This window comes from Pleurodeles waltl, chromosome 9 (genome assembly GCF_031143425.1).
Source record: "Pleurodeles waltl isolate 20211129_DDA chromosome 9, aPleWal1.hap1.20221129, whole genome shotgun sequence".
Classification (NCBI taxonomy): Eukaryota; Metazoa; Chordata; class Amphibia; order Caudata; family Salamandridae; genus Pleurodeles; species Pleurodeles waltl.
This window is the reverse complement of record NC_090448.1, coordinates 590740849-590766916: the sequence shown is the minus strand read 5'-3', so window position 1 is coordinate 590766916 and position 26068 is coordinate 590740849.

The following is a 26068-nucleotide window of genomic DNA, read 5'->3' as shown; positions in this document are numbered from 1 at the left end:
GTGTCTGAAGATGTAGGCCTCATGGACGCTGCCCGGATACTTTGCAAGATGTGGCTAAATATTCCAGGATGGGCCACCATGGCCTGCACATTAATTGAGTGTGTGTTTCCTGTTTCTAAAGAGGTGTTCTGTTGCAGCAGGAATGACAAGTTGGACATGTGTGAGTCCATTGCACCCAGCACACGCAGGAACCCAGCAATTTGGTAGAATCCTTGTATGCTCTCCTGCTGCAGATACTGGGTGTTGGGGAACTGTATATGGTGGGGTGTGAGGTGGATGATGGCGTCCAGGACCATAGGGGGGAAGGCAGAAAGGGATGGTTGTGAAATCCCACCTATTAGTGCTGCAGTGGTCTGAAATGATCCAGAGGACAGCATGTGGAGGACAGCCAGGAGTCTGGTCATGGGTGGTATGATAGTAGTACTTTCCACTCTTGCTGTGATGTGGAGCAGCTGTACGATGGACTACCGCGTGAGACGGTACAATCTGATGCCCTCTTCATCCCTGAGGCCAAGGATGGATGCACATGTGTGGAATATTCTCTCCCTCCTTCTGCGCTGCCTTTGTGGCTGCAGTGGTGGTGTTTGCGGTTGCTGCAGTGGTGCTGGTGGCACTTGGCATCATCACTGTCATCTTCTCCAGGTGCTAAGCTGTAGGAGTAACAGGTCCATGTTCTCCAGTTGCTTGTTCAGGTTCCTTCTGTGTGTTTTCCTTATGTAATTGTGGGTGGGCCTCTTTTTAATGTCTGGTCTGACCAACCGTTTAAATTTTGATACTATATGGACTGAGCATAATTTTTTTGGGCCCCAGTCTCAGGTGTGCGTCATTTTTCCACCGGCTCGTAGATATGGTGCTAGCGGGCTAGTGTCATTTTTTAGGAGGAAATGCCTACCTTGCAAATCATTGTCATTAAACTAAACAAGGTGAGGATTCAAAGTCAGGAAATTTGTTACTAGACTGCTATAGTGATATTATGTAAGTATGCCACTGGGTTAGCTCCGCTTTTGCCTAGAAGAAAATGGTGCAAAGGCAGTGCTACCTTTTCTTAACTTTGAGCCTATTTGTGAGAGTGAGTAGATGTGTAAGTTGTTGTATAAGTGAATGAGTTGATTTGTGAGTGTATTGGTTGAGTGATTGGGTGTGTAAGTGGCTTTACAGGTGAGTGGCGGTGTGTGTGTGTGTTTGTATTGTTTAGTGACTAGTGTGTTTGTGACTGTATCAGTGAGGAACTGGGTCAGTAAGTTAGTAAAAGGGTGAGGGAATAGGTATATTAGTGGCTGTATACATGTGTGTATGGATGTGTCAGTGACTGAATAGGAAAGTGTATCGATAAATGAGTGCATTAGTGAATGTATGCTCAAGTGACTAAGGCTCTGATTTAAGAAAAGTGGAACTGCACCCAGTGCAGCGCCACTTTTCTTGTGGTCCTTAGCGCCCCCACTGATGCCACCATCTGTGCACCATATTTAAGATATGGCGCATCATGGCGGTAGTTAGGGGAACTAGAATCAACATTTTCGATGCTAGTTATGAGCTTGGCAGGATTAGCATCAACTATTTTGACGCTAATCCTGCAAAACTCATTGAGGCTCATTAAAAACAATGACATGCCTCCTTTTAACGTCTGTTCTGAGCAGGCATTAAAAGTGACAAAATAAATGACACAACAAAATATTTTAGATTTTTTTGCACCATTTTTTCGGCCCACATAACGGATGCCTGGCACAGGCATAATGTAGCCCAAATAGTTACATGCATTGCACCATTTTGTCAATTTGGCCCAAGATTTTGGTCACATTGACCCACATTGATGATGGTAATGGCACAAGGAGGTGTTAGGGGCTCTTAAATAAGCCCCTAAGCGTGACTTAGCGAACAAATGGGCATGTGAGTAGCTGCATAAGATAGTAGGTGTCTGGGTGGCTCTATGGGTCGTTTAGTTGGTGTGTGAGGGAGTGTATGGGTGAATGAGTAGGTGTATGCGTGGTATTTATAAATGAGTGGATGTTATAGTAACTGTCGGAGAAAGTAAGTAGATGTGTGAGTAGTGTATTGGTGAGTGATTGAGTGAATAAGTGGAGTATGTCTTAGTAATTGGGTGTGTAAGCGCCTTTGTGGGTGAGTAAGTGGGTGTGTGATTTGTTGTACTGCTGTATTAGTGGGTGTGTCAGTGACAGGATGGCTAAGTGAGTATATTTATAATTAGCTGTTATGGTGCGTGAATAGCTAACTTACTAACATATTAGTGGGTGAGTGGTTGTGTGAGTGTCTGAGTGAGTGAGTATCTGTGTGTCAGTAGTTTTAAGAGTCTTTGGATGACTGAATAGTTGTGTATGTGTGCAAATATATACAAGTGTGTGTATGGGGGTATGAGTGGAACTGTGAATGTTTATGTGGCTGATGCCATCAGTGATGTCATTAGTAATGTCAACTGAGATGTTATCAGTGATGTAATATGTGAGGTGATAAGCAGTGCATTATGGGCTGCATGTTATAGTTAACTTAGGTATCTATCAATGCAGAATTTCTAAACTTGTGTACGTGTGAAATGTTAGCCTACCTATAATGTCCCTGTAACCTTTGTTTTTTTCCAGTGGATTTCTAAGTTTTTTTTTTCAATTCTATTCCCTATCTATAAAGTCACTGTAACCTTTGTTTTTTGTGCATTTCTATTTTTTTTTTTATGTAAAGTAATTTCGATTAGTATGTGTGAGTAAGTGCATCTATGGGTGACTGAGAGCAGGAGTGAATTTATGTGTGACTAAGTGAGTGTATGAATTGCTGTGTGAGTGAGTAAGTGGATGCATGAATGAATTTATTGGCTACTGACAGAGTATTTCAGTGAATGTACAGGTGACTAAGTGAGTGCATGAGTTCTGTATGGGTGAATGAAGGTGTCTATGACTGAGTGGAAGTGTGAGTGTCTAAATCTATGATTGGTTATGTTAATGAGTAATTAAGCTAATTACTTTTGTATATATGTGGTTGGCTGAGTTTAACAGTGATGTGTGGGTAATTAACTGAGTGGATACGTCTATGTTTGATTGCTACTCACTACATACACTGTAATACTAGATTGACTTTTCTTTTTTTTTAAATATTTCAAAATACCTCACATATTTTTCTTTAGTTGCTAAATTTATAATCTGGGGATCTGCGCTAAGATACGCTATATTATTTCACTAAGTATTTGCCTATCTTTGAATGATAATTTTTATTAGGTTTTTTGTATTTTTTTAACTTGAAAGTTTTGATCGCGAATTCCTCGCAAAATGAAATGTAACAGTACGTTTGTTTCCTTTTGTGGACTTCGTGAATGTAGCTCATGTAAAATAAAGTACATAATTCATTAGTGGCATGGTTCATAAGTATTATCTTGCACTGCTTAGATTGTAATACCTGTCTTACAGCAAGCGTACAGGTTTTAGAAACTATTATTCACACTGCAGACCAGCATAAATGTTCATTTTTGTTCATTTGTAAAACATTTTCAACTTGTATTTTGAAAATACTGATTGCAATATTTTTTAACCTTGTTGCCATTTCTTTTTGCAATAAATACCAAAAAATCACAACATTTTAGAAATTTTTAAAAAATAAAAAATACCAGATCCAGAAAAGAATAAAATAAATGGTTCTTTTGGGAACCACCATTCACAGTTAAAAAATATTAAAATGATGCTGTTTGTATAGTTTATGTGTAGGTGAGTAACTGAGTGATTGAGTGTATGAGTGCAGGTATGAGGGAGTGAGTACATGAGTGCATGTATGGGTAAGTGACTGCATGAGTGCATGTATGGATGAGTCAGAGTGTGCATGATTGAGTGCCTGAGCATATGAGTGTGCATATGGGTGATTGAGTGAATGAGTTCATGTAGGGGTGAGTGAATGAGTGGGTGAGTGTATGTATGACTGAGTGGCTGTGTGCATACGTGCATGCATGAGTGAGTGACTGAGTGTATGAGTGTGTGTATGGGTGATTGACTGACTGTATGAATGCATGTATGGGTGAGTGAGTACATGAGTGCATGCATAAGTGAGTGACTGAGTGTATGAGTGTGTGTATGGGTGAATGACTGTGTATGAGTGCAATTATGAGTGAGTGGGAGTAATGATGGGTGAGTGACCAAGTGAATGAGTGCATGTATGGCTGAGTCAGTGAGTGCGTGCATAAGTGAGTGACCGAGTGTATGAGTGTGTGTATGGGTCATTGAGCGTATGAGTGCAGGTATGGGTGAGTCAATGAGTAAATTAGTGAATGTGATAGTGATTGAATGAGTGCATGCCTGAGTGAGTGACTGAGTGTATGAGTGTGTGTATGAATGATCGACTCATGAGTGCATGTTTGGGTAAGTGATCGAGGCTATGAATGCATGTATGAGTGAGTACATGAGTGCATGTAAGAGTGAGTGCATGTATGGGTGAGTGACTGAGTGCATGAATGGCTGAGTCTCTGAGTGCATGATTGCATTCATGAGTGAGTGACTGACTCTTTGAGTGTGTGCTTTGTGATTGCCTGAGGGTATGAGGCATCTATGGTTGAGTGAGTGAGTACATGGGTCCAGGTATGGGTGAGTGAGTGTGATCATGAGTGTATGTATGAGTGAGCAAGTGAGTGTATGCATGGGTAAGTAAATGTATGAATGCATCTGTGGATAAGTGACTGGGTGCACAAATGCCTGTATTGAGTGAGTGAGTAGATATGTTACTGGCTGTATGCGTGGCTGAGTGAGTGCAAGCATGCATGTATAGGTGAGTGAATGAGTGGTGTATGGGTGAGTACATAAGTGCATGAGTGCATATATGGGTGACTGCCTGAGTGCATGACTGCACATTTAGGTGAGTGAATGAGTGCAACAATGTGTATATCTGTGAGTGAATGCATGAGTATGGGTGAGTGAGTGAGTAAGTGAGTGAGTGAGTGAGTGAAAGAGTGCATGTGTGTAAGTGAGTTTATGAGTGGTGTATGGGGGAGAACATTTATATAGGCTATAGAGAAAAGAAACTAATGGAAAGGTATGTCAAGATAACTAAATATTTAAAAACACTCCCAATGCATATGTTGAACCAAATATGTCTAAGTTAGAAGAATTATTTTCATAAAACATTGTTGAACTGCAACCAGTATTGAAAAAGAAACAAAGGTAAAAATATATTAGTATTTAATCTTCAAACATAGACAAATTACAATATTCATGTCTTGCACTATAAGAATAAATTGCACTGTTGTACATATTTCATTTTGATTGTTTTTCTGTTTTCAGCTTTGATATTCCTTCATCTTAAACAATGGTTTGTATAAAACATCATCCTCGAAAAGTGGGGAAAAACAATCATTGGAGTGTGAAAGTAAACAAAGCTGCACAGTGGATCGCTACAAATAAATGATACTATGCTCCACACTAACTACATTTAAATAATTACAAACCTTGGGGGTAGTTACTACAGTGATCTAAATAAGCTGTTTTAAACATTTGTCTTCAATTATTATCTCTGCTACAATATCTGAAAATGATATGAGGTAATCTTCTATTTTATTGATCATCTTGAAAACATCATCCCTGCTAGGTCAAATGATGTCTGTAGAACTCATGATTCATGTTCAGAATAAACATATGTAGTAGTATTTTCAGTCAATTATCATGTAGAATTTTAGTTGGAGAAACAAAAAGGGAGTTTTTCTTCACCTTACAATTATTTCTATTATTTTCAACTTTAGGCTACTGTAATTTTAGTATAGTATTCCAGTTTCAGACTTAAATTACACAATGTTGCATTGATTTCTTATATTGACTTCTTCCTGGAATATTAAAAGGAGTTTGAGACTTGAATATCTTTCTTAAATCACTATCCTGATTAGGCCAAATAACATCTAGAAAACGGATAAACCATGTAGAGGAAACACTATGTCCACTTCTTTAATCATTATTTTTCATTACAAATTTGATGGATTAAAAGACGATATGAATTTGGTAGTTTAAAGGGAAGTTTTTATTTGGATTTTAGGTTGATGTCATTGCATTCTGTTTGCATGCTTTTGCTTTTCAAATTCACAGTATAGTGCCCAGAGATTATCTTAAGTCCTTCATGAAAGATGACACCCAAAGTAGTGAAAGTTTTTCCTGAAAATACTTGCCCTGCTTTGAAGCTTGTGATTTAAGTTTCCAATTCGGAACTGTCTGCTTTCCATTTTTGTATCATTGCAATTAAGTATTTTCCTGTTCTTTGTAGAAATAATTAAGAGGCAAGGTCAGTTCTGCTGTTTGGACATGTCATATTTTGGTAAGCTTTTCTATACAATTTGTCAAAAGGCACACTTTTACAATCTGGTAACATTAAGTAATGAAAACGTTCAGAGCTGATAACAGTGGTACATGTATAAGAGCAGTTGTCACACTCATGTATCCATTTGTAACTGAGTCCAAAAAGGTAATTAATATTTATTTCTTCTTGTTTTAAGACTCAAAGCATCACCATGATAAACCTCTGTGCATCTTGCTGTGTTTTCAGAGTAAATATTAAAGAGCCAGTACATATATCTAAAAGATCTCAGATCCCTGAAGCAAAATGTGATACAGTTCTGTCATTCATTAGAAATTGTAGCAAACTATATAGACCAGAACCCAATCTGTTACCTGACTTTTGTTCAATTTGGTTTACTGCATGGGGTAAATAGAATAGTATGTTGACAAGGACATTGGCACAGCAGTTGACACCTGGACTGTTTTCTAACTGGTAGCCAATAATTTCACTATAATTTTCCAGTTTTGTCTTCTTAGCAGTGTCTGTCTTGTCCTTCTGTCCTTTCTTTTCTTGTGAGTCTGTGGACTGTTGTGCAATCTTCCACTTTGAGCACAGTGTCCATTTCTCGTAAACAGGGCACTTACCTAAATGAGGAGCGTAAAGACTTCTTAACCGATTATCATATCATACACAGTTTATGTCAGCACTAACCTTGCTTTTATCAAAGTCAATTAAAAACAAGCCAGACAAACTTCTAATCTATGACAATGCTACATATGACATTCCTTCTTGAAAACAGAGGTTTCAATGTTAACCAAAGCTGCATCTACACTTAGACCTTGCGATTTATAGATCGTTATAGCATATGCTAAAGAGAGAGGAAACCGTTGTCTTCAAATATAAAAGCCTTTTATAAGCAAAAAGCTTACAACACACTGGCCAATCTGCTTAATATCATCTAACTGATCAAATATTTTAGCCAAGTATTCCACCTCATGTCTATTTGGTAAATTATTGAAATCAACATCTTTACCCATTGCAACATTTGCTAAGCCTTCCTCAACATTTAAATTGCATCATAAAATAATTAATCTGTTTTTACAGACAAAGAAACACTTTTCTAGTCCTGCTGTTTTTGTACTGATTTTTCCACAGAATCTAATTGTGCTTCTAGTTTATCTGACAGTAATTTTGTAACTCCTTGGTGTTCCATTTTATCAATAGCTGTAATATCCAAAATGTCTTCTTTCTCCAATTGAAGTAACTTTAAAGTTTGAGCAGTCATGAAGTGTTGGTAATAAACAAACCATAGATGTCTGCTCTTTAATAAAATTAAACTTTAGTTCTGCAGCATTTATGGTGGATGAGAAGAGAGTCTTGATTAGGCAAATTTGCAAAGCTTTTTTCCTGTGTTTTGGAGGAACTCCTATTCTAATGTCTTTCAGGATCCCTCCATGTTCTCTATCGCTTGATGCATGTTCTTCACTAATTCTTTGCACTCAAAGTTTAACCAAATGTTTACATTGCCAATACTTCCTAATTAATTTCTTGCTTCATTATACAGAAGAGTTTTGAACATTGGCCGTCCTTTTACAGGGGTAAGTTGGAATAAGTCACCAAAGAAAATTACATGTTTTCCTTCAAATAGTGCATCATAGTTTGTTCTTAAAACTTGCTATATACTTAAATGTTTGAAAGCAAGCATTATGTTTGATTCCATGCTTACTTCAATAATAATGAGAAGAGTCATCTTTGTTAATAGTCTGGAAACTTCGTGGCAAGCATCACCAGATAACTTTTCATACTCAAGTTTATTGTCATGTTCAACAGGTAGCATTAAAAATTAATGCAATTAATGCAGAGTAATTGTTTTATTATTATAAGCAACTAATCCCGTTGGTACTGTCATAATACATGACAAATTTGTATCAGTAGTCTTTTTTAGGTAACTGGTGAGAATTTTATTCTGGAAACTTTTCACAGTACCAGCTTGTCCACTGATGTACAGTAATATCTTTTTATAAGTAGAACAGTCATTAAACTATCATTTTCATTGGAAATGTATCTATGTTAATTGTTCAGTAATTCTACTAAGTGTTCTAAATCGACAGTTTCCTCTCTTGCATTTCAATCTCCCCTTTGTTCATTGCTATAACTGTCTCATTTTGAATTACTGGTTATCCAAGAGGATATTAACTTGCTGGTGCAGAACTTTGGCTGCTCTGTGAATTGCCCATGGCTATTTCAGCTGCAATATTTTCTTCTTGTTCAAGCCTATCTTTCAACATCTGTAAGTATGTTGGAAAGACAGAACACTGAATAGTATCTTTTACAGCATTGAATAAATCTTCAGAACAGTCATAGACCCAGATTTATTAAAAAAAGTAGTGGATCAGCTCTGATGCGCCTCTTTTTCAGCACCCCATACCGGCATCTAACAGCACCATGGTTGCTCCGTATTTATAATACAGCACATCATAGAGGTAGTTATATCTATAGCATCAAAAGTTTTGATGCTCTTTTGGCACTTTGCTACACCAGCATCAAAAATGTTGATGTTAGTTTTGCAAAGTGCAAAGAGCCCCATTGATTTAAAGGGATACGTCATTTTAACATCTGCTCCGAGCAGGCATTAAAAATGACAGACAAAATGGCACAGTCAAATCTGTTAAATTTCACTGCACCATTTTTCAGGCCTCCTAGTGCCGTAACATCCCCCATGCATACTTTATGCCTGGTGCAGGCATAATGTGATTCAAGGGTTTACAAAGTGGCGCAATGTGTGCATTGCATCACTTTGTAAATATCGTGCAACGTTTTTGCCAACCTAAAGCCACATTAGTGTAAAAAAAAGATGCTAACATGGTGCAAGGTGGCGCAAGGTGGCGCAAGGTGGCACAAGGTGGTGCAAGGTGCTTATAAATATACCCCATAGTGTCCAATTAGTTCCGATTGAGATCACCATGGTTTGAAGAGTTGCAATATTGCCAAGTAGAAAAACTCTTTTCTATCTGGAGTTTGGCAACTGAGCTTCCAATGATTAATTAGATTTCCTTTGTTGTGTCTTACCAGACAACCATTACATCCAGTAAATGCAAATCTTCCTTCTTCAATGTTTTTTGTGACATTATTAGTTTTATATGTGTAAAGCTGCAGTACTTCATACAGACACATCATTTCAAGATGGGCACTTCCTCTTGGGTAGTATGTATCCATCATGTTAGTCTTGAGATTGTCTCTACTCTCGGGATCAACTTCAGCAATATGCTCTATCTCTGGGCAAGACTTTGATACTCTACTATAACTGCTTGCAAGGCCTAGGCTTACCCACATAATTCCTGTAGTCTTAGAGAACAAATTTGCTGAGCTCAACCTTTCTGCACATTCATAAGATCCAAGGGCCAGATGTATCAAGCATTTTTGAGATCGCAAACAGCCCAACGGGCCGATTACGATCACAAAAATGCATTATGGTATGTAACAAGGCAAATTTGCGATTCCGTAACTTGTTACCAAATCACAAATTGGATTTGCGACTACATACCTTTTCAGTATTAGGAAGGGGCGTGCCAAGGGCATCCCTTCCTGATACCGAATCAAATAGGTATGTATGATTGTTTTGTGACCGTGAATGCGGTAGGTAGGTGGTAACCCATTCGCAAAGGGGAAGGGGTCCCCAAGGGACGCCTTCCCCTTGGTGAATGCATGCAAAATTGTTTTTTTAGGAGCAGGCTGAGGTCCCACACTGTTGGATACAGTGATACAATTGGGCCAAGTTTCCCTATATGAAAGTATTTTCTAACTAAAATTGTAAAAATTTTGAAGAGACTCCTTTCTTCTGAAATCTCTTCCCACATCTTATTCATTTCTGTCTTTTCTGCCTTTGTTATGCTATAAGTGCTGTAGCAGGCTACAGCAATAGAATTATCATCAACAAATTGTATGTCTATATTTGGATTCCACATCTTTAGAATAACTGGGATGTTACAAGTTATATATTTTTAAGTGTCTGTTCTTCTAATGTTGTAGATATGTTTTGGTGATTTCTGTGTCAGGGTGTTTCACTGCAGAAAAACAGCTAATTACTCTTCCTTCTGTATGTCAGATAACAATCTTGGCCATAACTGTGATTTTGAAATCATAGATCTTCCTGTCTCGGTCTCTTCTTAGCATTTGCATTCAGTGTGGCACGTCACATACAGCTCTATGAAAGACAAGACAGAGTCACCACTGACTGTTTCAGTCTTTGGGGCATATTTTACCCATAACAGCATATGAATGTATGGAGTTCCTCTAGCTTGGTACTATTCGTGTCAGAAGAAATCAGTGACTTCACTGAGAGGTGAATTAGTTTTGTTGTAGTTGAAACCCATCATTGCTTGAAATCAGTGGGTATAATATTTGAAAACATTTGCAGGATCCAATGAACAGAGTTCTCCTGCTGTTTTCAAATGGACATCTTTTATGTTTGAGTTTGTTTCACATAACAATTCAAGAAGGTCAACCCATTCATATTCAGCACAACTGTCACAAACCAAGTAGGTGCCCTATACTCCTTAACATGCATTTGAATTCACCATGACGTCAATACCAATTTTGATTTGTATCACGTTGACATGCCATCATGTTGATTAAGTTGTATTCAAGGTTTTCATCTTTTCCTTGAACTTTAGCAACAAATTCTCTCAGATTCTGGAGATTTACTCCGGTTTTTAGAATGTGATTTACTGCATAGGATAAGCCAGACAAGTCACTCTTAAATAGTAGGTGAAACATATAAGGAATATTCAGACAAAATATAGAGTCCTCTGAGTAAAGTCTGGTAGATCTGTACTCAGCTGCTAGTATTTGTACAGTCTGGTCATCATACCTACAGACAACTGCAGTAGGAAAGAGATTTGGAAAAGAATGAGCTTCTAAGCTTTTCTACCACATACTTAATGGAGCACCTTTTGCTTTTTTCATTTGAAATAGCTCAATAGCATCTCCTTTAACCTCTTTAGAATGTAGAGGATGACTACCATAGTGTTCATAAATTTATTCTGTTCTCGTTTGATTAATCTTCTCAATTTGGCCTATGGACAACTCTGCACAGCCATCTATATGTGAAATATCTTAAGGAGAATTTCCTTTTTGATAGTAAATGTTATTTTATACCAGATATAACATTGCTTTCTTTACTTCACTAACATCTACTAACTCTTGCCATATCTTTTCACTCTTTGTAGGTACACCATTGGCTAGAATCACAAGTCCCTCTTCAAAATCTCTTTCCACACCTACAGTTTCAACCTTCTCCTTAAAATCCAATGGCAAATAAACAACTCTACATTTTAGACCCTTCTGAAGCTCAGGTTGAGGTAACTTTCCTGTTTTTGGCTCCATGCTGACCATTGCTTGGAATGGATGTACACAATATATAAGTATCCATTGGTAAACATTCAAGTTGTGTAGTTCTTGTGAATAGAAACTAGTTGCATTGTATTCTCCTCTAATTTATTATGACAGTACTTACATATAACTCGCTGTTTTCAACAACCAAAGCGTTCTTCTACAAGTAAATACGCTGCAAAATCTCACTATGTATCACAGTTTTTGAGGACACAATAGCCTAATGAGCTTGAGTTTTGTATTGAGTACATCAATCAATCAATCAACCAATCATTTGTTAAGCGCGCTACTCACCCAATAGGGTCTCAAGGCGCTGGGGGGAGGGGAGCTACTGCTCAAATAGCCAGGTCTTGAGGTGCTTCCTGAAGGTCAGGAGGTCCTGAGTCACACGTGGGTTGACAAGGAGGGTGTTCCAGGTCTTGGCGGTGAGGTGGGAGAAGGATCTGCCACTGGTTGTGGTACAGTGGATGCGGGGGACGGTGGTGAGGGCAAGGTTGGCGGAGCGGAGCTAGCGTTTCGGGACGTGGAAGTTGAGATGCTCCGTGAGGTAGGCATGGCCGGCGTCGTGGAAAGCCTTGTGAGCGTGGATCAGGAGTTTGAAGATGATCCTTTTGTTGACGGGAAGCCGGTGGAGGTCTTTGAGGTGGGCTGAGATGTGTTTGTGGCGAGGGAGGATAAGGATGAGTCATGCTGAGGCGTTCTGAATGCGCTGAAGTTTTCTCTGGAGCTTGGCCATTTTTCCCGGGTAGAGTGCGTTGCCGTAGTCCAGTCTACTGCTAATGAGGGAATGGGTGACTGTTCTTCTGGTTTTACTGGGGATCCATCTGAAGGTCTTGCGAAGCATGCAGAGGGTGTTAAACATGAGGATGAGATGACGTTTATTTGCTGGGTCATAGTGAGCGATGAATCCAGTATTAAGCCCGAGTTGAGTGCGTGGGTGGTGGGAGTTAGAGCAGCTCCTAGAGTGGCAGGCCACCAGGAGTCGTCTCATGCTGTTTTGTTGGAGCCGAGGATGACGATCTCGGTCTTATCCGAGTTCAGTTTGAGGCAGCTTACCTCCATCCAGTTAGCAATGGCGTGAAGTCGGTTGTGGAGGTTGCTCTTGGCGGTGGTGGGGTCCTTCATGAGTGAGAGGATCAGTTGTATCTCATCCACGTAGGAGACGATGTTAAGGCTGTGGAATCGGACGATGTTGGCGAGCGGCGCCATGTAGACGTTGAAAAGGGTAGGGCTGAGAGAGGATCCTTGGGGTACTCCGCAGATGGTCTTAGTGGCTTTTGACAGGAACAGAGGGAGGCTGACTCTCTCAGTTCTGCCGGAGAGGAAGGATGTGATCCAGTCCAGGGCCCTGTGACGGATTCCAGCGTTGTGGAGGCTTGTGCGAAGTGTGTGGTGACAGACGGTGTTGAAGGCTGCCGAGAGGTCAAGGAGGATGAGGGCCACGGTTTCGCATTTGTCGAGCATAATCCTGATATCGTCGGTAGCAGCGATGAGAGCGGTCTCAGTGCTGTGGTTCTTGCGGAAGCCGGATTGGGAGATGTCGAGCAGGCTGTTGTCCTCCAGGAAGCGTGATAGTTGTCTGTTGACTATCTTCTCGATGACCTTCGCTGGGAATGGGAGTAGGGAGATGGGTCTGTAATTTTTTAGGGCTTCGGGGTCTGACTTGGGTTTTCTGAGTAGAGAGTTGACTTCGGCATGTTTCCAGCTCTCCGGGAAGGTGGAGATCTCGAAGGAGCTGTTGATGAAGGTACGGAGCTGGGGGTGATGATTTGGCTGGCTTTATTGAAGGCATGGTAAGGGCAGGGGTCAGAAGGTGATCTGGAATGGATGGTGCTCATGGTCTTGGTGGTGTGCTTGTCGTTGGTGTGGGTCCAGGCACTCAGGAAGTTGGTGTGGTTGGGTGCATTGGAATTGGCATTGGCAGCAGTGGTCATAGGGATCGGGGAGGTGAAACTGCCGTGGATGTTCGTGATCCTGCAGTGACAAAAGGTGGCAAGGGAGTTGCAGAGGTCTTGCGAGCGGGGGTTGGCAGAGCAGGACTTTGGGTTGGTGAGTTCTTTGATGATGCTGAAGAGCTCCTTGCTGTTTTGTGCGTTGCTGTTGATTCATTCTTTGTAGAATGATCTTTTGGTGGTCTGGATGAGCTGGTAATGCTTGGGGATGGCAGTCTTGAGGGCGGTGTGGTTGCTCTCTGTTTGTTCTCGGTGCCAGATCTTCTCGGTTTTCCAGCACTCCTGGTTGGAGGCCTGAAGGTGAGAGGTGAACCAGGGTGCTTTCTTGCTGGTGTGGGTGTTGGTTGATTTCCTAAGTGGAGCGAGGGTGTTGGTGCAGACGTCTAGCCATTGTTTGAGGTTGAGGGCAGCGATATTGGGGTCGCTGGTGTTGGGTGGTATTGGGTGGTGAGGCGTGGGCGAGGGTGGAGATCAGTCAGTCCTTTGAGATCTTGTTCCAGCTGTGAGGAGGGGTCCATTGCTGGTGGTGGTGAGCGGTGGGTTTCTGGAAGGAGAAGTGGACACAGCGGTGGTCGGTCCAGTGGAGTTCAGTGGAATGGGTGAAGGTGATGTGGCTGTTGGAGAAGATGGGGTCGAGTGTGTGGCCGGCTGAGTGGGTGGGCATTGTGATGAGTTGTTTGAGACTGAGGTTGGCAGGTTTGTCGAGCAAGGCTGAGGAGCTGCTGTCGTCGGTGTTCTCCATGTGAAAATTCAGGTCGCCGAGGAGCATGTAGTCCTTGGAGGCGAGGGCGTGGGCGCTGATTGTGTCGGCGATGGCTTTGCTGAACTGTAGCCGGGGGCCAGAGGGTCTGTAGACAAGGGTTCCTCTCAGGGTCGTGTTGGCGTTGATGTAAATCTGGAAGTGCAAGTGTTCGGCGGCATCAAAGGTGTCATGGGTGTTGGTTGAGATCCTGATGGTGCTCCTGTGGACTATGGCGATTTCTCCTCCCAGTTTGTTGGTGCGGTCTCTTCGGGCTATTTTGTAGCCTTCAGGGATGGCTATGGCGATGTCGGTTTCCGAGGAGGGGTTCATCCAGTTTTCGGTGGGGAAGGCAATGTCTAGGGAGATTTAGGTGAGCAGATCCCAGAGTTCGATGGCATCCTTGTGGACAGAGTGGGTGTTGAGGAGGATGCAGCTGAGGTGGTTGTTATGGGTGGAGTTGTTGTGGAGCTTGGTGGCTTGGGCGCAGGTGAAGTTGCTCATCGTGCAGGAGAACGGTCGATGGGTGTGCCTTAGGGAGGTCTGGACGCAGGCGGTAGGGCGGCCAGGGTTGAGCTCGTGGAGTTCTTTGGCGGTGTATTGGCATCTGGGGGCGTGTGGGACAGGGGGACTGGCGCACGGCGCGGTCCAGGCGTGGACATGCGCAGACGGGCTTGCCTCTGGCGCGTCTCTGGTGCATCAGCGGCCACCATTAAGAAGGGGAGGTAGGAGGGAGGAGCAGCTGGGAGGCGGGGAACGGTGGGCAAATGGGGCATGAGGGGGCGGGCCGCAGGGTACGCAGCGGCGGGAATGGGGAGAGCAGGAAATCGGCGAAATCGGTAAAAGATGAGGAAAGGCACAAAAACAGACTCAGAGAGCAGAAAGGCACAAAAACAGAGTCAGAGAACAGAAAGGCACAAAAACAGAGTCAGAGAACAGAAAAGACACAAAAAGAAGAAAAACAACACAAATAACACAAAGACAAATTACAGGACAGACACACAATACTTCCGGCAACCACTAGACACCAGAGATGAGGCGCAGCCAGGTGCCTGCGGATGCTGGAGGGCCTCCAACTGCAGTGGGGGTGGGGGCAAGGAGGCAGACAGCACGTAGAGTGAAACCTGGCCTTAAATCAGGTCAGGGGTCACTCTGTGCACCGCGCAGCGGCCGCCATTAAGAAGGGGAGGTGGGAGGGAGGAACAGCTGGGAGGTGGGAGACAGGGAGTGGTGGGCAAATGGGGGGGTGAGGGCGGCGGGGCTGCGGGGGATGCAGCAGCGGAAACGGGGAGAGCGGGAAATCGGCAAACTGGGCAAAAGACGAGGAAAGGCACAAAAACAGTGAGACACCACTAGACACCAGGGATGAGGCACAGGCGGTGCCTGCGGGTGCCTGCGGGTGGTGGGCGGCCTTGAACTTGCAGCAGCAGCGAGGGCGGGGTTGGGGGCATGGAGGCAGACAGGAGGAGCTGAGCAACATGTAGAGTGAAACCTGGCCTTAAATCAGGTCAGGGGTCACTCTGACCTAATCTGACTCTGACCTGATGTACATCTACAGCATATGCAAAAACAGTCTGGTTTCTCTGAGCAGACTGTTTTAAACTTTCCTAATTTCTTCTTGAAAGTTATCAACAGTAATAGATATCTCCTGTTCTGCTACACCTGCAGATTCCAACTATTCATTTTCTGTGCAGTCCTCTTGAGGTTCAAAGAAATGGAAGTGCACATCATCATAAATCTTTTCTAACTCTGCCACAGCTCCATGTAAAATAACTCTATTAATTTACCCTAAACACACTGCAGGAGTCTTCAAGCTGTAAAGTCTTCTAACTAGAGTACTCGTGCATGACTGGAGTGCAGCTAACAGTCTAAAAGGATGAAAGGTGCTTTGGCACACTTTCTTCGATAAGCATGCTAGTGAGTGTCTTGTAGATTTGTAAATTTTCTTACTTTGCATAGATCTAGTCTTTTCAAAAGTACAATTTTCTGTTTAAGACTTTTGCATGGAAACTTTCATAAATATTTCTGAGTATATCAATTGATTCTTGTCAAACAGTACAAATACTGCTACTATTATATACTGGGGCCTGCGTACACCTTCCCGGAACCTCTTTAGCTATGACTTGTTCTATATTTCTAGGTACCATTACCTCTTTCTCAATAGAAGAACCATCTTTTATCTCATAACAACTTCCAGATTCATCAGCTGCATCCACTGGTCTGTTCTCCTACAAATAGCTTTCTTCCTTAAAGGAAGGCTCAGTACTAGAAGTATGTATCCATTACCCACTAAAAACTTTGCAAAACTTGATTCTGTTTATAAGCGCTTTCTTTTGTCTTTTTTCTCATAATCAACACTTTTTTATCTAGTGTTTTCATTCTATTCAAAATCAAGATAAATAGCTTACTCTTCAGAACAAATGCCTTATCAGCTATACTCTCAACATGTTTCTTTTGTCTGACAGCTTCTCTCTTTCTTTTATACTTCTTCATACTTTTGATTAGATTCTTGATTTCTCTGATGTGGAACACTCTAACTATTATTTTCTTGAACTGGGTTGCCTTCTAGTTAAACTGTGTGGTTCACTGTATGTTTTTTTTTTTTTACTTGTCAAAGTTGGATTATTTTGTACTTCATTTTGCTGAGTTGCAAGTTGACCACATACTATTTTAAGAAATGTCTGCATTCTCTTGCCAGCAGCTTCTGTTTCTTTGTGTACTTTTTTGCCATCTTACCCCTATTGTTTCTCAGTTCTGAGGATGTAGTTTTGTTGTTCCTGTCTCTTTCTTCTCTGACTTTTTACTGGCATGCTAACTGTGTGTACTCAAGAAGAAATCTCTTCCTGTAAATAAAGAAAAGAAAATTATATTTCAGTTATATTTAGAGTAATATTATTTATAAACTATGAACTTTGCATTTCTGTCTGTTTCTCCTGAGAAGTAACTTTCAGAGAGAAAGTTCAGTAATGGAGTAATATATGACACAGAACCTCAATGGACCGTACTTAATAGGAGACCTACAACATATCACATAAGACAAATATGCTTGAATTTAACTGAGAGAGTCATAGTTTAGAAAGGGGTTTTACAGGTCAATTCCAGCTACTAGTGACAGACTACAGAGAAACGGTACACTAATAGGCCTCATCCCTGATTAAAGCAGTATTTCTCTGCATACTTGACTAGACCGTGTGAGTACTTGGTTATATATTTAGTTAATGAACTATGAGATATTTTTAGTGCATGTGACGGTATGTCTCTGACTGTTTTAGTACCTGTGTGACTCTCCTAGTCTGCATGTAAGTGGGTGATTATATCCATCACTACATCTGTTAGGGAATACAGAGTTATGTGAATATGTCTCCAATTTCCTTTGATATTGATGCATATGTAAATGCTTTCTGACTATGTAACTCAATGTAGATGTGTCTCTGTTTTTTTGCCAATGCCTGGTGCAATCTTTGCGAACATGAACATCAGTTCTGTAGTCAATACCATACTTCATCTTGTGCTCAGTTTAGTGGTTTGAAACCGCTGAACTAAGCTTCTGAAACTGAAAAGGATCTTTCTCAATCACGGAAGCACAAACCACTATGGTTAATGGCATAGGCATGACATATTTAAAAGGTGACATATTCACATTTAAATTTGAGTTCAGAGATCATAGAGCTTTTTTATAGGCCAATTTCAGTGACCAGTGACACAGCACAGAGAAACTCTACACTAATAGGCCTCATGCATGATTGAAACAGTATTTCTCTGGATACGGAAATAGATCGCACGAGTACTTGACTGTATTTGTGAGTCATTACAAGTGTCTACCTCTAGTAGCATTATGAAATATTTTAGTATACCGGCAGGTATATGAGTGCTACTTTTTTTTCCTGTGTGACTCCATAAGTCTCTATGTAAGTGGGTGAAGATATACCTTTGTGCCTTTGTTAACAAATAGAGGGCCATGTGACTGTGTCTCCAATTGCCTTTGCTATTCCTGCATATGTGAATGCTTTCTGACTATACCAGTGAACCTTCAAGTGTCTCTGTTTGTCTATTACTGACTGAGGCACACCTTGCGTGCTTTGGAAACATGAATGCCACTTTCCTGGTCATTACCAAGGTTAGACCTATCTAGTGCTGACATTAGTGGTCTGAAAGTGCTGGATTAAGCTTGTAAAACTGAAAAGTATGTTTCTCAATCACTGAAGCACAACCCACAATGGTTATTGGCAAATGTACAGCATATCACAAAAGGAGTTCCACAGGCCAGTTTCAGTGACCAGTGTCAGAGCACAGAGAAACTGTACACTAATTTACCTGAAGCATGATTCAGTAGTAGTGCTATGAGATACTTTAGTGCACCTGCCGGTGTGTGACTGCCTATACCTGTATGACTCTCTAAATCTCTAAGTAAGTGGTTATACATGTTGGTACCTCTTTTAGAGGATACAGTGCTTTGAGAAGGAATGTGCAACTTCCTTTGATAGTGCTAGATATGTAAATGCTTTCTGACTATGTCAGTAAATTTAGAAGTGCCTGTGTTTCTCTCTTACTGGCTGAGATACAACAACCATGCTTTGACATTTTGAATGTCAGCTCCTTTGTGATCGGTATACTCTATGTAACACTTGCCTTAGAGGTCTGAAAGTGTTCGACTAAGGTTGTAAAACTGAAAGGTATGATTCTCAATCACGGAACCACTATGCACCATGGTTAATGGCATACCTTCAACTTTTTATAGAAGTCACATATTTGCACTTAAATGTAAGTTTAACAATTCAGAAAGGGTTTTTACAAGCCAATTTCTGTGACCAGTGATGAGCACAGAGGAACTCTATATTAATAGCCCTCATACATGATTAAAGCAGTATTTCTCTGCATACACAAGTACTGTGGGTGACTACTTGGCTATATTTCTGAGTGAATGGAGGTGTCTACCTGTAAAAGTGCTATGAGATATTTTAGTCTGCCAATATTTGACTGCCTCTTTTGTAACTCTATGTATAAATCTCTGCTGCTATATGAGTGTGTCTTTAATTGCCTTTGATATTGCTGCATATGTATATGTTTTCTGAGTATGTCACTGGATGTAGAAGTGTCTATATTTCTCTTTTCCTGGCTGAGACACACATGCATGCTTTGGAAACATGAATGCCAGTTCTGTGGTTATTACCATACTCTATCCAGTTCTCAGCTCAGTGACCTGAAAGAAAAGCATGTTTCGCAATCACTTAACTATAATGCACCATGGTTAATGGCATACTTTCAACGTATTATAGTGGTAACATTATTGCAACTAAATATGACTTTAAGAGTTTAGAAAGTGGTTTTACATGCCAATTTCAGTGACAAGTGACACAGTACTGAGAAACTCTACACTGATAAGCCTCATGCATGATGGAAGCAGTATTTCTCTGCATACTTGAGTAGATCGTGTGAGTACTTGGCTATATTTCTGAGTCACTGCAGGTGTTTACCTCTAGAAGTACTATGAGATATGTTACTCCATCTGCCATTATATGACTGCCTGTTTTAGTATTTGTGTGAGTCTCTAAATCTCTATGTAACTAGTTGATAATATATGTCAGCACCTCTGTTTGAAAATACACAGCTATGTTAGTGTGTCTCTAATTGCCTTTCATATTGCTGCACATGTAAATGCTTTCTGAGTATCTAAGTGAATGTGGAAGTGTCTCTGTTACTGTTTCAGTGACTTAGACACACTTTGCATGCTTTGGAAACATGAAATGCAGTTACTTGATGAGTGGCATACTCTATATAGTGATTGTCTTACAGAGTCTGAATGTAGTCAACTAAGCTAAATCAGACATGTACTTTTCTTAATAATGTTAACAGTTTGCAGCATGCTTGATGGTAAACATGTAACATATCAGAGAGGTAATATATTTGCACTAAAATATGATTTTGAGACTTCACAAAGGAACTCTAACAGGCCAGTATTACTGACAAGTGACAGAGCATACACAACCTCTGCAATGGTGTGCCTCATCCATGATTAAAGTAGTATTTCTCTAGATACATGAAAACATGGTGTCACTATTTGCCTACATATCTGACTGAATGTACGTGTCCACCTGTACTACCACCAGAATATGTTTTACTGCATATGGCAGGATAGCTATGCATGTTGTTGTACCTGTACAGTTCTGTAAATGTGTACATTAGAACCTAAAGAAATACTTCTGTACCAGTGTCAGTGAATGCAGGGGTAAGTGAATGTGTGTGCAATTGCCGTTAATATTACTGCAAGTACTTACTAATTATAACAATGTATTTCTGTTTCTCTGTGACTGAGTGAGACACAGGATGCATGCTTTGGAAAAATGACTAAGAGTTTGTTGGTGACTGGGACACTATACGTAGGGCTTAAGATATTATGGGGCATATTTATACTCTGTTTGCGCCGGAATTGCATCGTTTTTTTTTAACGCAATTCCGACGCAAAACTAACTCCATATTTATACTTTGGCGTTAGACGCGTCTAGCGCCAAAGTCCATGGAGTTTGCGTAATTTTTTTGCGTGGACACCTACTTTGCGTTAATGATATGCAAGGTAGGCGTTCCCGTCTAAAAAATTGACTCAGAGGCATGTGCGCCGTATTTACACTCCCGGGCAAAACTCACGCCCGGGAGTGGGCGGGTCAAAAAAAATGACGTCCAGCTGCTTTTGCGTCGTTTTTTAGCGCCTGGTCAGGGCAGGCGTTAAGGGACCTGTGGGCTCGGAAGGAGCCCAGAGGTGCCCTCACATGCCCCCAGGGACCCCTCCTGTCACCCTTGCCCACCCCAGGAGGACGCCTAAGGATGGAGGGACCCATCCTAGGGAACATAAGGTAAGTTCAGGTAAGTAATATTATTTTTTTTTTTTTGTGGCATAGGGGGGCCTGATTTGTGCCCCCCTACATGCCACTATGCCCAATGACCATGCCCAGGGGACAGAAGTCCCCTGGGCATGGCCATTGGGCAAGGGGTCATGACTCCTGTCTTTGCTAAGACAGGAGTCATTTCAATGGGGGTTGGGAGTCGAAAAAAATGGCGCAAATCGGGTTGAGGCGAAAAATTTGCCTCAGCCTGACTCGCCCCATTTTTTGGCGCCCAAGCTCCATATTCCCCTACGCCGGCGCTGCCTGGTGTACGTCATTTTTTTTCACGCACACCAGGCAGCGCCGCCGGCTAACACCGGCTAACGTCATTGAATAAATACGGCGCCCGCATGGCGCTTCAGAATGGCGTTAGCCAGCGCAAATTTTTTTTACGCAAAACTGCGTTAGCGCAGTTTTGCGTCAAAAAGTATAAATATGGCCCTATATATTTTAATACATACAGGGATTTTTTAGGCTAATTTCAGTGGCCAGTGTCAGTAACATGAATGTGAATTCCTTGGTGAATGGTATGCTGTACGTACAGTCATAAACCACACATGCAGGCCCTGCACTAAAATATGTCACCCATGAATAAACCAGAGTTAGTCTGGATACACTAAAATATTGTGCAACTGCTTCTCTAGAATATGGGTGCATATAGGTGTGCATTCGTACAAGTGACAGATTCTCTCAGAAAACAATAGTATGGATTAAAACATCTATTTCACACTTCACAAAGAGGTAGTGAATTGCATGAGAACCTGTCAGTGTAAGACCAGAAGCACCATCTGTACTACTAGCACTGAGCCATGTTTAAACATGAGATCTTTAACTACACCTAGTAGTCTGTTAATACAGATCTGACTTACTATAATTTCAAAGAACATATATCAGCATCTGACCACATAAAAACCGATATAATTTACCAACACCTACCGTACCAGACTTCTAATGCATTCATGTGACTTTGACACAATAATGCTTCACATGCACCTGTGGTAATTTTTTTTCACTCTCAATTCTCAGTTTGTAGTCCTCATTTAAAACAGAGTACATAGGCCCATATTTATACTTTTTTAGCGCTACATTTGCGTCCTTTTTTGACGCAAAAGGGGCGCAAACTTACAAAATACAATAATATTTTGTAAGTTTGCGCTGCTTTTGCGTCAAAAAATGGCGCAAACGCGGTGCTAAAAAAGTACAAATATGGGCCATAGTAATACAAAATCCCAGAATTCCAACCAATTCATTCTTTGTAAGCAACACATCATATACAGACTTATACAACTTTCATTTCTTGTAATACATTGTGAAGTTTGACTTTAACACTTAGGTGGTCATTACGAGTTTGCCGGTTCCAGGACCGCCATGGTGAAGACCACCAAATTATGACTATGGCGGTGTTCCCAACAGAACAAAGCCAAACTACTGCCAGTACCGCCAGTGTGGTCAGGCTGCTGCAGGCGGCGGAAGGTACCATCAGACAGCAGGGACCATGTTTCTGCCAGACACATCACAAGGTGGCACACCGCCAAGGTTTCCGCCGCGGCCGTACTGACAACAAAACCTTGGTGGAAACAAACTCAATAAAAGGAGACACTCACCTTCAGGAATAGAGATACGTCCACAGGCGTCATGGAACAGGAACTCGAAGTCCTCTCACTGCTCCTTCTCGCACTCCAACTCCGCAACCAGCAATGGTGACGACAAAGACATCAACCGTAAGTACACCCACCTAGCACACACTGGAGGGAAAGCGATTAGAACACATGCACAGACATGCAACCACACAAGTGCTGGGAGATGTTGTGCTGGATGGGTAACTGTCTGTTGGGTTGGTATCTACAGGTAGGGTTCATGAGCTGTATGTGGGTGGTGTTAGTTGTAGTGAGTATGGATGCGGTGACCGGGGTGGATGTCTGAGGGTCTGATATTGTGGTGACTGTGGGTAACAAGGGACTGGTGGCTGGATCAGCAAATGATGATATGCTGCCTGCAGGAGTGTCTGGTGTAGTATCTGTGAAGGACAGGGTGGTGGGGGAGTCTGTGCAGGGAGTGGATGTTGTTGTGTCTGGAGTTGGGTGTTGTCTGTTTACATGCCAGTGGTGGGTCTTGTGGAGCTTGTGTTTGTCAATGCCAACCGTGTCTGTTGAGGTGGATGAAAGCCTGGATGGGTGTGGGGAGAAGGGTTTGGGATTGGGAAGAGGTAAGTGGAGGGGGTACGGTAGACAAAGGGACACTGGCTACCGTCAATGAGGAGGCCAGAGCCTGAAAGGATCTCTGGAGGCCAGCTAGGACACCCTGAATGCCTTCAAACAATACATTGCTCTGTTGGACTTGAGCTGCAAGTCCCTGGATGGCATTCACAATGGTCGACTGACCCACAGCTGCTTGGGCAGGGGCAGAGGTGCCTGTGGCAAAGGAGATGCCCACCCTCCTGGGTGAGCATGCACGGGCAACTGGGTGGGGAGCTACAGGGAAGGCGGTGCTAGTAAGGGAGGTGGCAGACAATAATGGTGCTAGGGTGCTCCCAGATGGGTCTGCCAAAGAGTGTCCACCGGAGCAGGATTCCAAAGATGAGTTGGTAGATCCGGTCTCCCTCGTGGCACTCCCCTCACCCTCCGTCCCACTGGGTCCCTCGGTCTTACTGGTACCAGCTTCCTCGGTCCTGTGGGCTGCTGCTTCCCCATTCGTCTATGCCCCTTTTCCTTTGCCTTATTATGCTCATGCATACAAAGAGAAAGAGAGGGAGGGAGGGAGAGAGGGAGAGAAAGATAGTGTGGAAAAGGTTCAAAACATACCTCCTATAGACACATATGAACATTTGCATCTCTTAAATTACATATTATGGCTAGGCAATTGCACATGACTATACATAACCAACATCATGTCATTACATGTCACTACTAACCACACCTGTATGCTAACACTCACACCTACAACAATACCTAAGTAGGACTGTACTACGAGAGTCATCCCCATAATTCCAACCAAAGGCAAATTAGCTGGCACATATTGCTCTGGATACTGTGTCTATAGTATGGCTGAACACAGAGCTCACCTCTCTATTCACCTTCACCCTTTGGATGGACAGCTGACAGAACACAACACCGAAGGCCTCTAGATTTACAATACCTGATTACTCCATGTCCACTGTAACATGTCAATTACACTGCAGAAAACTCCACTCACAGACCACACATCATCTAGCTGTCATATTACCTGCCTGCCCACTCAGTACAGTGATGGCAAAATGGAGCACTACATGGATCATGCCAATACAAGTCACACATTCAAGAAGTTCAAATCTGAGGTGTACCATGTGAATCTGTGGCATACCCATTTCATCAGTGAGACCCTATGACATAGTCAGAGCAGCTGACCCCCAAAACACACAGCACTGCTCAGCATACTGCTCCCTGCATCAACCATGGGAATTGTCCCACATATCACACTTCCACAGAGTAAAGTGTGGCAACATATGTGCCACTGGAACACACATACCACATCATGGACCAATTCCAATGCCACCACATATGCAGGAACAGTAGTTGGTCTACGCACCTTGACAACTACAGCCAAACACAAACACCATTTGACAAATGGCAAACCATGTCACTGAGCCCAGTCAACATGCATCTTAGAAGGGACTAATGTGCATTCATGTGGCACACATGGGCAAATACCACAGCTTGTACTACAACTACACATCCCAGTACCACACAAGCCAGCCTGGGGAGCCTGGATTGGAAAGGATCATCACATGAACAAGCAATGTGTCATGCCATACCAATACCACTCCAATTCTGACACTACCTATTGCTCAAGCCAAGCTGTAATAGTCATAGGACATCAGATGTACACCCATTTTAACATTTGACATGATGAAGGCATTTACTCTGCATTGCAGCATAGGAATTGCTAGGGCTTTGTCATACATGACATCAACACAAAATGGTGAAAAATCATTGACCTCCCAGGGCACTTATCACATCTCACACCATTCCATTGTTGAAAAGCCAAATCCCCACTATAATAGCTCCAAGTACTGCATTATCTGTGCAGTCTGCCCTCATAAAATATCATTTATCAGTATCCCATGGTTGTTTTCCGACACATACCCTACACTCTGTAGATTACCTATATATGCTTAGTCAGCCATTAGGTCAATACTCCTTGCCCATTGAGGCCCTTCATGTGGTGGAACTGTAATGCCAGTCCAGCAATCAGTCTATGCCAGCTATAGTACTAGGACACTGTCAGTACTCACCCCATTGTGGCTGCTGTGCTGCCCTCAAATGCCCATCTACCTCAGGGTAGGCTAAGGAAAAAATGCAGGCCAGTAGGGGGGTCAGGGTCCGATGGGCGCCCCCCCTCATTTGGAGGACATCCCCAGCTGGGCCTCCCAGCGTCTTAGCTCCTCCCACTGCTTTCTGCAATGGGTGTTCCACCGGCTATGGACCTCCAGGGTCCGCACTTGCTAGGTGATGGGAGGGCAAATCTATTTCTGATGGGCGCTGACCTGGATGGGTAAAACAGACAGAAGGAGAAAGTAATGTAGACTGGCACCACATCAACAGCAGTGGATAACACACATTCGACACACCAACTGCCCAAACAAATCCATCATAACAGTTCACATGCCTTAACTGTGAGAAAGTAGCCTCTTTCTAGCATGATTACCCCCACTTTTGGCCTGTAAGGAGAAAGTAAGGTAGACTGACAACACATCAACAGCAGTGGAAGGCACACATCAGACACACCAAATGCCCACACAAATCCATCATAACAGTTCACATGCCTTAACTCCATGCCCCCTGCATGCATGTACTCCCTGGCTGGTATGCCTACCCCATTCACCCTGA